Genomic DNA, 12,265 nt, shown 5'->3' with positions numbered 1-12,265 from the left:
CTAACTGGGTCCATCAAAATTGTGTTTATTATCTCAAATTACCAAGGTATAATATATACGTGTATATATATATATATATATAATATATATAGATGTATATATATATATATGTATATATATAATTTATACCTTTGATTAATTACCCGAATAACAAAAAAAATCTCATGAACAAATTATACAACGTACGAAGCCTGACTTCCTAATCACTCTCGTTCCACATTCATATTTCATCGAACTTCCATCACGCATCCTCCTACACTCGATGTGGCATATGTCTGCGCATGCGCGGAAATCCTCCAGCAAACACTCGTTAAATAAATGAGTAATAACCAGCAGGGATTAACTCGTCCATAAAAAAAAGGTCTTTATTACAAGATACCGAAAGGCCGCGTTCCAGCTGCAGCGTTTAGGGCGAACGCTAATTAGAACAGTTGCAGATGTTCGTGGCGTTGTCTGGAAAAATAGCACAACTTAGAGCCTTTTTGTCTCCGTCAATAAGGTTTAAAGTTTACACTCGGACTTAGCCAGAGACGATTGAGTTCTCGAGCTTGTAATTTTCTAAAATTAAACCGGTAATTTGTATTCATTTAAGCAAATGATCAAATGTTTAGGATTTACGGGGCAAAAAAAAAAAAAAATAATTTGAACACTGCAAGAAATAAGACCCTGTATACACAGTGCACACACATACATTTATAAATATAAATATATCTAACTATAAATATAAATATATATGTATATAATATATATATTATAATAATTTCAACACTGCAAGCAATAAGACCAAAGACTGTATTACACAGTGCGTGTACGCATGTATGTACTTATGTGTACACACAGACACAACGCACACATATATAAATATGCATATATATATATATATATATATATATATATATATATATATATATATATATATATATATGTATATATATATATGTCTGTGATATATATATATATATATATATATATATATATATATATATATATATATATATATATATATATATATATATATATATATATACCATAGACCACACAGACTCCTTTTACCTTAAACAGCCTTACAGAACAGACAAAAGATGACAGCACATTCGCCCTACCGAACGTAAGCTGTCAGCATACTTTCCGTAATGACTTACATTAATTAGGAGTACTGCACTCTCATTAACACAGGAGTCAAGTAATGCTAGCTATGCTCTCATTTGAAAATTTCTCTCCTCTCTCTCTATCTCTCTCTCTCTCTCTCTCCTCTCTCTCCTCTCTCTCTCTCTCTCTCTCTCTCAATTTTGAATAAATATAGTATAATTCTATTCAAAATATCGGGAAATAGTTTAACTGGATAACTACTGAATCTCTCTCTCTCTCTCTCTCTCTCTCTCTCTCTCTCTCTCTCTCTCTCTCTCTCTCTCTCTCTCTGAGATTTTTTGTCTCAATATATATGTCGATTCAAAATGCCGGGAAATATAATGTCTAATTGGATAAGTAATGCAACCCCCACCCCCACCCTCTCTCTCTCTCTCTCTCTCTCTCTCTCTCTCTCTCTCTCTCTGGCGTTGCAACATCCTAATTAAGCTCGCTCCGATGACCATCATTTGACAGCAGTTAGTTCTGCCTGATGAACGAATTATGCCGAACTTTATGAACGATAAAATACCGGCAGGCCTAATCACCAGAGGGAGCAAAAGCGCTCGATTTCGGCAGCTTTTAATTAACAAAGTTAAAACAATGGACGGAGCTTGTAACTCGAGTGGCGTGCGACGACAGCAAATGTGCGCGTTCAATCAATTGAATCTCGAACAAGATTTCTTCAAATGATTGTGCTGTGTGTATATGTATATGTAAGTGTGTTTGTATGTATGTATTGTATATGTATATATATATATATATATGTATATTCATTCATACAAATATGTTTATATATCTACACACACAGACACACACACACACACACACACATATATATATATATATATATATATATATATATATATATATATATATATGTATACTGATATTACTGCTTCTTTTTTTTACTCTTATCGAAACTAATTGGTGTAACTGATACGTTAATAATAATAATAATAATAATAATAATAATAATAATAATAATAATAATAATAATAATAATAATAATAACAGAAACAAAGCCTAAGATGATCGTATACCAAGGGAGAAATAGTTCCAAAGATTACCTTAAGGAATAGTCACACTCTACAATGACGTCATCGATGTTTCACGGAGACATCGTCAAAACGAGATGAGAAAAAGCCATCATTCTGACGGTGGACGTCACTAGAAGAAATTCCGGCAATAATGCCATTGAGAAGCAACGTCATGGAAACATATCCGTGCACATATTTCAGAATGGAAAAGATTTTTTGAAACTGAAACATTTTATAATAATAATAATAATAATAATAATAATAATAACAATAATAATAATAATAATATAATAATAATAATAATAATAAAATAATAATAATAATAATAAAATAATAATATAAAAAATCATTAAAATCAATCTGCAATTCATAAATAAAGACACATTCCAACTTACATAAATACCAACACAACCAGATTTACTACATGTAATCTTATTCCAGATTAGAATAAAATTTAACGGAGCAATCCAAATACAATAAATACCAATTCAACCTAGACTTAAAAAGATACTAGCTCAATCCAGAGTTAAATGACCCTAAATCCTCATTTAACATCAGGTCAACTCAAATTTAAGCGCTCAACAAAAAACAACAGAAATGAAAAATAGAAATAAAAAAAAACACGGATGAAAAATGGACAAAAAAGATTGAAAAATAGATAAACAAACTCCGTGAATGGAAGAGGACTATTTTTTGAGCGAAAAAATAATACACGTGAATTAAGAATGAAAAAAACCGCCTTAAAAATAAAGAAACCCTTAAAAAAAAACAAAAAAACACTGTGAGAGGTGTAAAGACACACGAGTTATGAATAAGAAAAATAAAACTTAAAATAACATAAACAACACCTTGAAAGTAATAAAAAAAAAAGAAAAAAAATGAAAGACGTTACAAAAGACATATGAGTTCTGAATACGAAAAAATGAAAAGCAAAACCTTGAAACTGAAAAAACACCCTGGTAGGAGTGACAAAATATACGAGTTCTGTAAGATAAAAACGACTTAAAAATACAAAAAATAAAAAAAATCATGAAAGTGCAAAAAAAAAAAAAAAAAAAAAAACACCGTGAAATAAGTGGAAAAATAATAACATGACTTCTGAATAAAAAAAAAAAAAACTGAAAAAACTGTTAAAGGAGACTATTTTAGAAGAAGAGGGGGAAAAATAACCCCCAATGAACACCTCGAGAATGTCTTTCGCGTTTCTATATATAACATCTCCCGTCCTATCGAATTCCTTCGAGGCCTGTAAACGTCAAGTGTAAGTTATACCTGGAGAGGAGAGGAGAGAGAGAGAGCGGAGAGAGAGACGAGAGAGGAGGGAGGGAGAGAGAGAGAGAGAGAGAGAGAGAGAGAGAGAAATGTCGGAAGGAACGCGAGCTCCATAGGTTCTATAAAAAGGTCTTCTGGATCGATAGATAATATTTAGCGTTCCAGGTTTAAAATGCGGCTAACGGAGTTGATCTACTCGTGAAGGATAGCACTTTGGTTTGTCTAACTATGTATGAATGTGCGTGTATATATATATATATATATATATATATATATATATATATATATATATATATATATATATGTGTGTGTGTGTGTGTGTGTGTGTGTGTGTATGTGTGTGCGTCTGTATATATTATATATATATATATATATATAATATATATATATATATATACTACTATATATATATATAAGTATTATATATATATATATAGTATAAAAATAAAAATAAAATTTTAAATGTAAAAAATACTAAAAAACTCTCTTCTCATAAGCTGGCAAAATTGGACCAAAAAGAGAGAGCGAAAATAAAAACAACTTTTTGTAATTTACCTTTTGCTGACTTCACATCTCGCACTACAATTCCACTTACCTGAAAAATAAGAGCAAGGAATTACTCACGTAAAAATTTACGGATATATAAAGTGTTTCGCTTACGATAATGAAAGAGTAAAGGAGTTTAGCATAAATAAGATAATAGCATGCTCATAGTGAAACTAGCTTCAACAACAACAACAACAACAACAACATTGATAATAATCAAAACAACACCTGCAGTCGATTTTGGACTCATACCCCAGATCACAACCAAAATGTCAAAAGACTAATTCCTGACTCACTAAATCATACCTGACAAAGCTTCATTATGAATCATGGATGTACAGCTGTTCTTTGGCGTGAGGATGAAATATGTCTCAGTGGAATAATGAAAAATACATACAAACATCCACACACACGCACACACACAAATATATGTATATATATATATATATATATATATATATATATATACTATATATATATATATATATACATATATAAACAGTTAAGAATCAAATGAAAAAATAACTTTTAGAGCTACAGTCCCAGGGTAAATGTTTATAAATCCAAAGCCATATCTATTATGCAGATTCTTTATTTAAGAGCTGATATTTATATATCTATATCTGCATATACTTACATACATTCGCATATATATATCTATCTATCTATCTATCTATCTATATATATATATATATATATATATATATATATTAATATATATATATATATATATATATACACATAACCTCTATTCTTATGTCTATCATTCAAGAAAACCTTAATATACCAGAGTGGTCTCAACCACACAAACAAATGAAAGGAACACATACTTCACAAACTGCAGAGGTAATACAACAACAAACAAACAAACACGCACCCACCTGGAAATGTTGAGACAGAATGTCACGAATATTTTCCAGGTTTCAAATCCCTTGACATTCCAGAGCCATTGGAGTCCGATTTTCACACCAAAAAAAAAAAAAATAAATAAATAAAAAAGAAATGGAAAGAACGAAGGAAAGAAAAAAAAGAGAAAGATTTATGAAAAAATATTGGAAAATAAGTAAGGAATACTTCGTTTCCGAAAAAGGTCACTACTATTACGATATAATACAGGCGTTCTGAATAATGGGTTTTGTCACTACGAATACACACGCGCACGCACACACACACACACACACACACACACACATATATATATATATAATATGTATATATATATGTATATATATATATATAATATATATGTATGTATATAATAATAAAATCCAAGTAGATCTTTCTTGTTTGTCCGACCTTAGTGGGGACTGGGTAGTTAGGGGATCGGAATGGTATAGGGAGAAAGACACATTCCCCTTCCACACGCAAACTGTTTGTCATCCCGGTTAGGTGATCGGGAGGGTAGGGGAGACATGAAGGGCAAGCCGGGTTGTAACGCAGCATAGTGCGCGCCATCAAGCTCATATATATATATATATAATATATATATATATATATATATATATATATATATATATATATATATATATAAAATTGTTAAAGACTGCATGGAAAATATTACTTGGAAATCGTTTCAAGATTATGCGAAGGAATCTGCTTCAGAAAAATGCTACCTTATCAAAAAGACAATTAAATAATACTGTTGATAACAAGGCTTACATTTTGGTTAACAAAATATCAATGGAAAACATGAAGATGACCGAATAAAATATATATAATGAAAACGATTAATACTGCAACCCCCATACGTAGTCTACATGCGGGAATTAAGAAACAAAAGGAAAATACAACATAAGACAAGTTATACGAAATTCGAAATAAAAGTACAAGACACTCACCAGATTTGAAACAAAAGTAGAAGGGACACAAAAAATAAAACTAAATCAAAGTTGACTTACAAAATTTAAAACAAATACATAAAGCAAAAGTAGAAGGGACACACAAAAATTAAAACTTAACTAAAGTTAACTTACAAAATAAAAAAAATGAAATAAAAGGGATACAAAAATTAAAACTAAACCGCAGTTAACGTACGAAATTTAAAAGAAATATACCAAACAAAAGTAGAAAAGTCAAACAAAACTTAAAACAAAAGCATGGGCCACTTACCAAATTCAAAAGAAAAGTATGAGGGACTCACGAGAAAAAAAACAAAAAAACTACACACACATTCAGATAGCACACGCAAAAAAAAAAAAAACCCCCCCCCCCAAAAAAAAAAAAAAAAAAAAAAAGTCACTCAACAGTTTTAGCTTTAGCCGGATTTGGATTAATGTCTTAATATAATGGACCTATTACTGACTAATGGCAGACTCGCCTATTCAGCTCCTAAATACAGATCAGTGCCAAACGTGTAATGCACTGGTCGTCGTCGGCTCACGACCGGCCGTGTCTAAAAATTTCATTCCGATGAAATTATTCCAATTGTTTAAATTACTTAAATTATTTCTCGTGCCAAATCACCGAAGAGGAAGAGAGAGAATAGAAGGGAGAAGGAGTAAAGATGATATGAACATCACAGCCGAGAGGTCTTACCTTGAGATGATTAATGTAAACAGGAAACGGAAGATAACAGAGAAAGGTTAAGTAAAAACAAGGATAGGACAATACATTACCACCTAGTACAAAGTAGGGTGAAATTATATGATTTTCTTAAAAATAATAGAAATAAATAAATAGAATAAAATTAGAAACAACACTATTTGCACAGTGGACGGACCAAAATATGAACTTCGAAATGAATGCTTTTTTTGGGGGGTGGGGAGGACACTTAATAAGTCAAAAATGGCTTTAGGAGACACTAAATAAATAAAATAAAATTAGAAACGATACTAACTTCAAAATGAAAGTTTTTCTTTTTTTAAGGGAACAGTTAATAAGTCAAAAATGGCTTTAGGAGAAACTTAATACAAAATAAAAAAATTAAAGGTGTAAAAAAGTGTGGTGTTCAATACGGTGAACAGAAAGGAAAGGTGCAAATATCTAGAGACGCAGGTGAGTCAGTCGAAGAGATGCTAGGTATTAAAAGTAAATACTTCCTAACTAACGGGACATTTTTCGTTTAGAAAATTTGTTTGTAGGCAAGGTTACACAAAAATGTACGTCTGAATTTTTACGAAAATTTTACAAAACGTTGGGCTTGTGAACGACAGCAAATAACACAATTTTGGGAGATACAAGAGAAACTTTTGTAGAGAGGATCTTCTTGTGGTGAGGATTACTCAGCATTCGTGGAGGAGGTTCGCGTTCTCCCAATTTTCTCCCATTTTTCCTTCTTTTTACTATTTTTATTGATAAAAATTAATAACCTGTCTGAAGATGCTAAGTTTTGTATTACCAAATAGGACATTTCATTTGATCAATACGTTATCTTGGATACAACCATGCTGCTTACAATGACTGAATACTGAATCCTAAAATTGATATGTATACCAACGGAATTTGAATTACCTGGGTACAGCAGTTCACAAGGCCTCTTACTAAACCGAAAGCGTGTGGACCCATCGTTGGTTATGAATTCAAATACATACTGTCATCCGCGAATGTTTGTGTGTGTGTTTGTGTGTGTGTGTGTGTGTGTGTGTGTGTGTGTGAAGGGTAGGAGGCGAGTAGAGAGTTTGAAGGGGGTGGGGGTGGTATAACCATAATAAAAAAAAAAAACTTGTTATGAGAGAGAACATATGCCCAACTGTGATTAATTCATTATCTACGTTCCACATCAGCAACTCAATTCTTTTTTTTAAACCACAAAAAGGATGACGCTTCTACCAGGAGACAATTTCTCAACTTCAGGTGAAACAGGTGTTGTGGTAAACTGGTGTTGTTAATGGCAAATACAACAATAATTCAAATTATATTATATATATATATATATATAATATATATATATATATATATATATATATATCGTATATGTATGTATGTATATATCTATAGCATACTATAAACACGAACATTGATATTTTTTCTATAAATAAATAACTCACTATCACAAGCATCAGAGAGTTGTTAAAAGTTGTTATTATTAAAAGTTGTTAACGTATAACGAAACCCATGTTCAGAAAAATTATACAGTAATATGAAAAAATCAAAGTTCACTACATAACTGTTTATGCTGGTAACCGAGCATGGCCCGTTAGTGGTGTCATCTGTGATTAGAGAGAGAGAGAGAGAGAGAGAGAAGAGAGAGAGAGAGAGATTCTTCGAGCATCACATATTGAAGAGCAGTCTTTGAATAAGAGAGAGAGAGAGAGAGAGAGATCTTCCGAGCCATCACATATTTACGCGTAGTCTTTGAATAATTAATTATCTGCAAAAGAAACAAACAAATAAACAAGGCGCCCTCTAAATGCGGCTCCATCTCCTCGCAGACGTAATAACCAAAATGAAGACAAATAAAACAACGGAAAAAGAATGTTTGATATTAATACACGACAATAAATATACGAGCCCCCTTCGCTAAGGAAAAGGGTTATTGTACTTCTTCCGAAACACGACACATATATCACCCATATAATCCGAGAGAGAGAGAGAGAGAGAGAGAGAGAGAGAGAGAGAGAGACGTGATGTGTATCACCCATTCAATCTGAAAGACAGGGAAGGACGATATATATCACCAATATAAGCAGAGAGATAGAGAAGAGAGAGAGAGAGAGAGAGAGAGACTTGATATCATCCATACAAGCAGAGAGAGAGAGAGAGAGAACTCATTTATGCGAGATTACCAGAACCATTAATTGGTTGCAGTAAAACTTGGCGCTCAGTTATTAATAATAGAATCCCGCGTTAATCCCCGTAAGTGTTGTCGAATAATTCTGGGCCACGTACAAACGGTATTCGCCGATACAAAAAAACGATATCCGCCTGAATAAAATGATTAAATCTGTTGATGGACCATTTGCGTCTCTTTTTACGGCCGGTAATTTCATATATACATAGCTCGGCTTAACTTTTTGCATGTGAACGAGCTGCAATGCTATGTATAATTAACGACCTTGTATTACCGTATGATACGAGTATCGTTGGAGAATCACCGACGTGGTTTGAATAGGTACTACCAATGCTCATGACAATAAGTTTATCATAAGTATGTTTTTATACTAAATAAAATACTATTTCAACAGTGCTATCCTACATGCTGTACTACGATATCTTACAATGTAACTCTATCGTATTACTGTACGATACACGTATTAAACAGAGCCAACATTATGCTTTGAACAACTATTAAATGCTGAAGACAATAAGTGTTACCCTAAATGTTCATACACCTAAGTAAATATTACTTCATATGTGTTATCCTACTTAATTACATTTCAATTTCGAGTACAGAACGACAAACGTGTTTTGATTGTCTATCAATGATGGAGACAGTAGGTGTTATCCTTAACATCTTTTTGTACCAAAGAAAATACGGGTTTCATAGAATAATTCTACATAATTACATGTAGATATCAAGATACTACAGAGCAACATCCTTCAATGTCATGTAGGAGCCTCTCCTAGTGAACCACAGCTAAACAGCGATGTCCTACATACAAAGGCGCGTAGGAACCCCGTCGAGTTATCCTTACTTTAGAATTTGCTGATATAGCGTCAATGAGATTCTGTGATACGATGTTATCTTACTGATACAGAATTATTCGACGATTGGCTCGCGTCACGCGAACCACTTCAAGTGCGCTAACCGTAAAGGTACATGTTTTTTTTTTTTTTTTTTTTTTTTTTTCCCTCCAGCCGGCCAGCCAGTCGTAAAGGTAACTAACCTGGCACTTATACTGATACTGAATGAGTGTTACATGGCCTATGTATCGTGAAAAAATATTTCCTTTATATTTATCGTTACAATGACGGCGAAACCTACGATTTCCTTTGACCACTTTTAACAACTGTGGTACCGGGCCTTTTGTGGGAGAAAACTGTTTTATTTAGTCATACGGTTTAACTCTACAGATGTCTGAGTGCAGAAGCTTAAAATATGCTGGCCATTCCTCCGTTGAATGTGAGAGAATATACACACCTTAAAAATTTTTTTAAAAATGAATGTGTTAACATTTTTAAAACGAGAGAATAAACACCACATTTTAAAAAAAATGAATGCATTAAAACCCGTATTTTAATATATTCTTATATATCATTATGACAGTTTTGTCCTTCATCACTAGTCAATCAAAATATATCTTTCGTAAAAACAAGGCGTGATCCGACCCCCAGCTTACTGGGGACACATGCAAGATTTTTTCCCTCACGCATAAGTTGTAAACATCATATTCCTAACTTTTAATGTAAATTGAAAACGTGCTAAAATCTACAGTCAAATAGAGCGTTGTTTCACCAACGAAAATTATAATAATACAACATATTTTATTAGAATAGTTCTTTCTGTGCTGTTTATCATGCACATTATTTATTCTTTTACATTTTCATTCTAACAAACATATAAAAAATATCCTATCCCAAAATTCCTGTATCTTCAACTCTACGCGGAACACCTTTTTCTGAACTCTTTAGGCTCTTCCATAGACCTTTCTACTCCCTAACAACAGCATAATAGTAGTAGTTTGTAGGCTTACTCCCAGAGCCAAAAACATTGAAAATTCTTTTACTTACGGTAACAAAAAAAAGAAAAAAGAAAAAAGAAAAATGACAGCAATGAAAGTAACTGAGCCCCTACCATTACAGCTCTCATTATTTCTTATATAATTGTTTCTATAGAACACCGTTATCATTACTTACCAAATGAGAAACTGACAAGAAGGAGAGGAAAGTCTGACGTCATAAATACATTAAGATGACGTCAGTGCATACGTGGAAAGGAAACAACCAAAAAAAAAATTATTATTATTATTATTATTATTATTATTATTATTATTATTATTATTATTATTATTATTCATTATTATTATTATTTCATATGGGTAGTAGACCCTCTGTCAAACAGGTATTACTGAAAGCATTTTTAAAATTTTTCTAATACTTATTATTATTATTATTATTATTATTATATTATTTTTTTTTTTGTTTTTTTTTTTTTTTTTTTTTTTTTTTTTTTTTTTTTTTTTTTTGCTCTATCACAGTCCTCTAATTCGACTGGGTGGTATTTATAGTGTGGGGTTCCGGGTGCAATCCTGCCTCCTTAGGCAGTCCATCACTTTTCTTACTATGTGTGCCGTTTCTAGGATCACACACTTCTGCATGAGACCTGGAGCTACTTCAGCCTCTAGTTTTTTCTAGATTCCTTTTCAGGGATCATCTTGGGATCGTGCCTAGTGCTCCTATGATTATGGGTACGATTTCCACTGGCATATCCATATCCTTCTTATTTCTATTTTCAGATCTTGATACTTATCCATTTTTTCCCTCTCTTTCTCTTCAACTCTGGTGTCCCATGGTATTGCGACATCAATGAGTGATACTTTCTTCTTGATTTTGTCAATCAACGTCACGTCTGGTCTATTTGCACGTATCACCCTATCCGTTTCTGATACCTAGTCCCAGAGGATCTTTGCCTGATCGTTTTCTATCACTCCCTCAGGTTGGTGCTCGTACCACTTATTACTGCACGGTAGCTGATGTTTCTTGCACAGGCTCCAGTGGAGGGCTTTTGCCACTGAGTCATGCCCTCTTTTTGTACTGGTTCTGTGCAAGTGCCGGGCATTCACTTGCTATGTGGTTTATGTTTCATTTTTCGATATTGCACTTCCTACATATGGGAGAGATGTTATTTCCGTCTATCGTACTTTGAACATATCTGGTTCTTAGGGCCTGATCTTGTGCCGCTGTTATCATTCCTTCAGTTCCTTCTTTATTCTCTCCCCTCTGTAGCCATTGCCAATTGTCATCGCTGGCTAGTTCTTTAGTCTGTCTCATGTATTGTCCGTGCATTGGTTTGTTGTGCCAGTCCTCTGTTCTCTCTGTCTTTCTCTGTCTCTGTATATTTTCTGGGTCTTCGTCTACTTTTATTAGTCCTTCTTCCCATGCACTCTTTAGCCACTCGTCTTCACTGGTTTTCAGGATATTGCCAATTGCCCCCAAGTGCTCTGTTTTCAAATGTTTGACGCCAAGTCCTCTATAAACTTTAGTTAGTCCTCTCCCTCCTTCCTTTCGTGTTATGTATAGTCTGTCCGTATTTGCTCTTGGGTGTAGTGCTTTGTGTATTGTCATTTGTTTCCTGGTTTTCTGATCTATGCTGCGGAGTTCTGCCTTCGTCCATTCCAACTATTCCTGCGCTGTATCTGATTACTCTGCAACTGGACTGGCCCATGTGTTTTTATGGCTTTTAT

This window comes from Macrobrachium nipponense, chromosome 36, assembly GCF_015104395.2.
Source record: "Macrobrachium nipponense isolate FS-2020 chromosome 36, ASM1510439v2, whole genome shotgun sequence".
Classification (NCBI taxonomy): domain Eukaryota; kingdom Metazoa; phylum Arthropoda; class Malacostraca; order Decapoda; family Palaemonidae; genus Macrobrachium; species Macrobrachium nipponense.
This window is presented reverse-complemented; position numbering follows the sequence as displayed.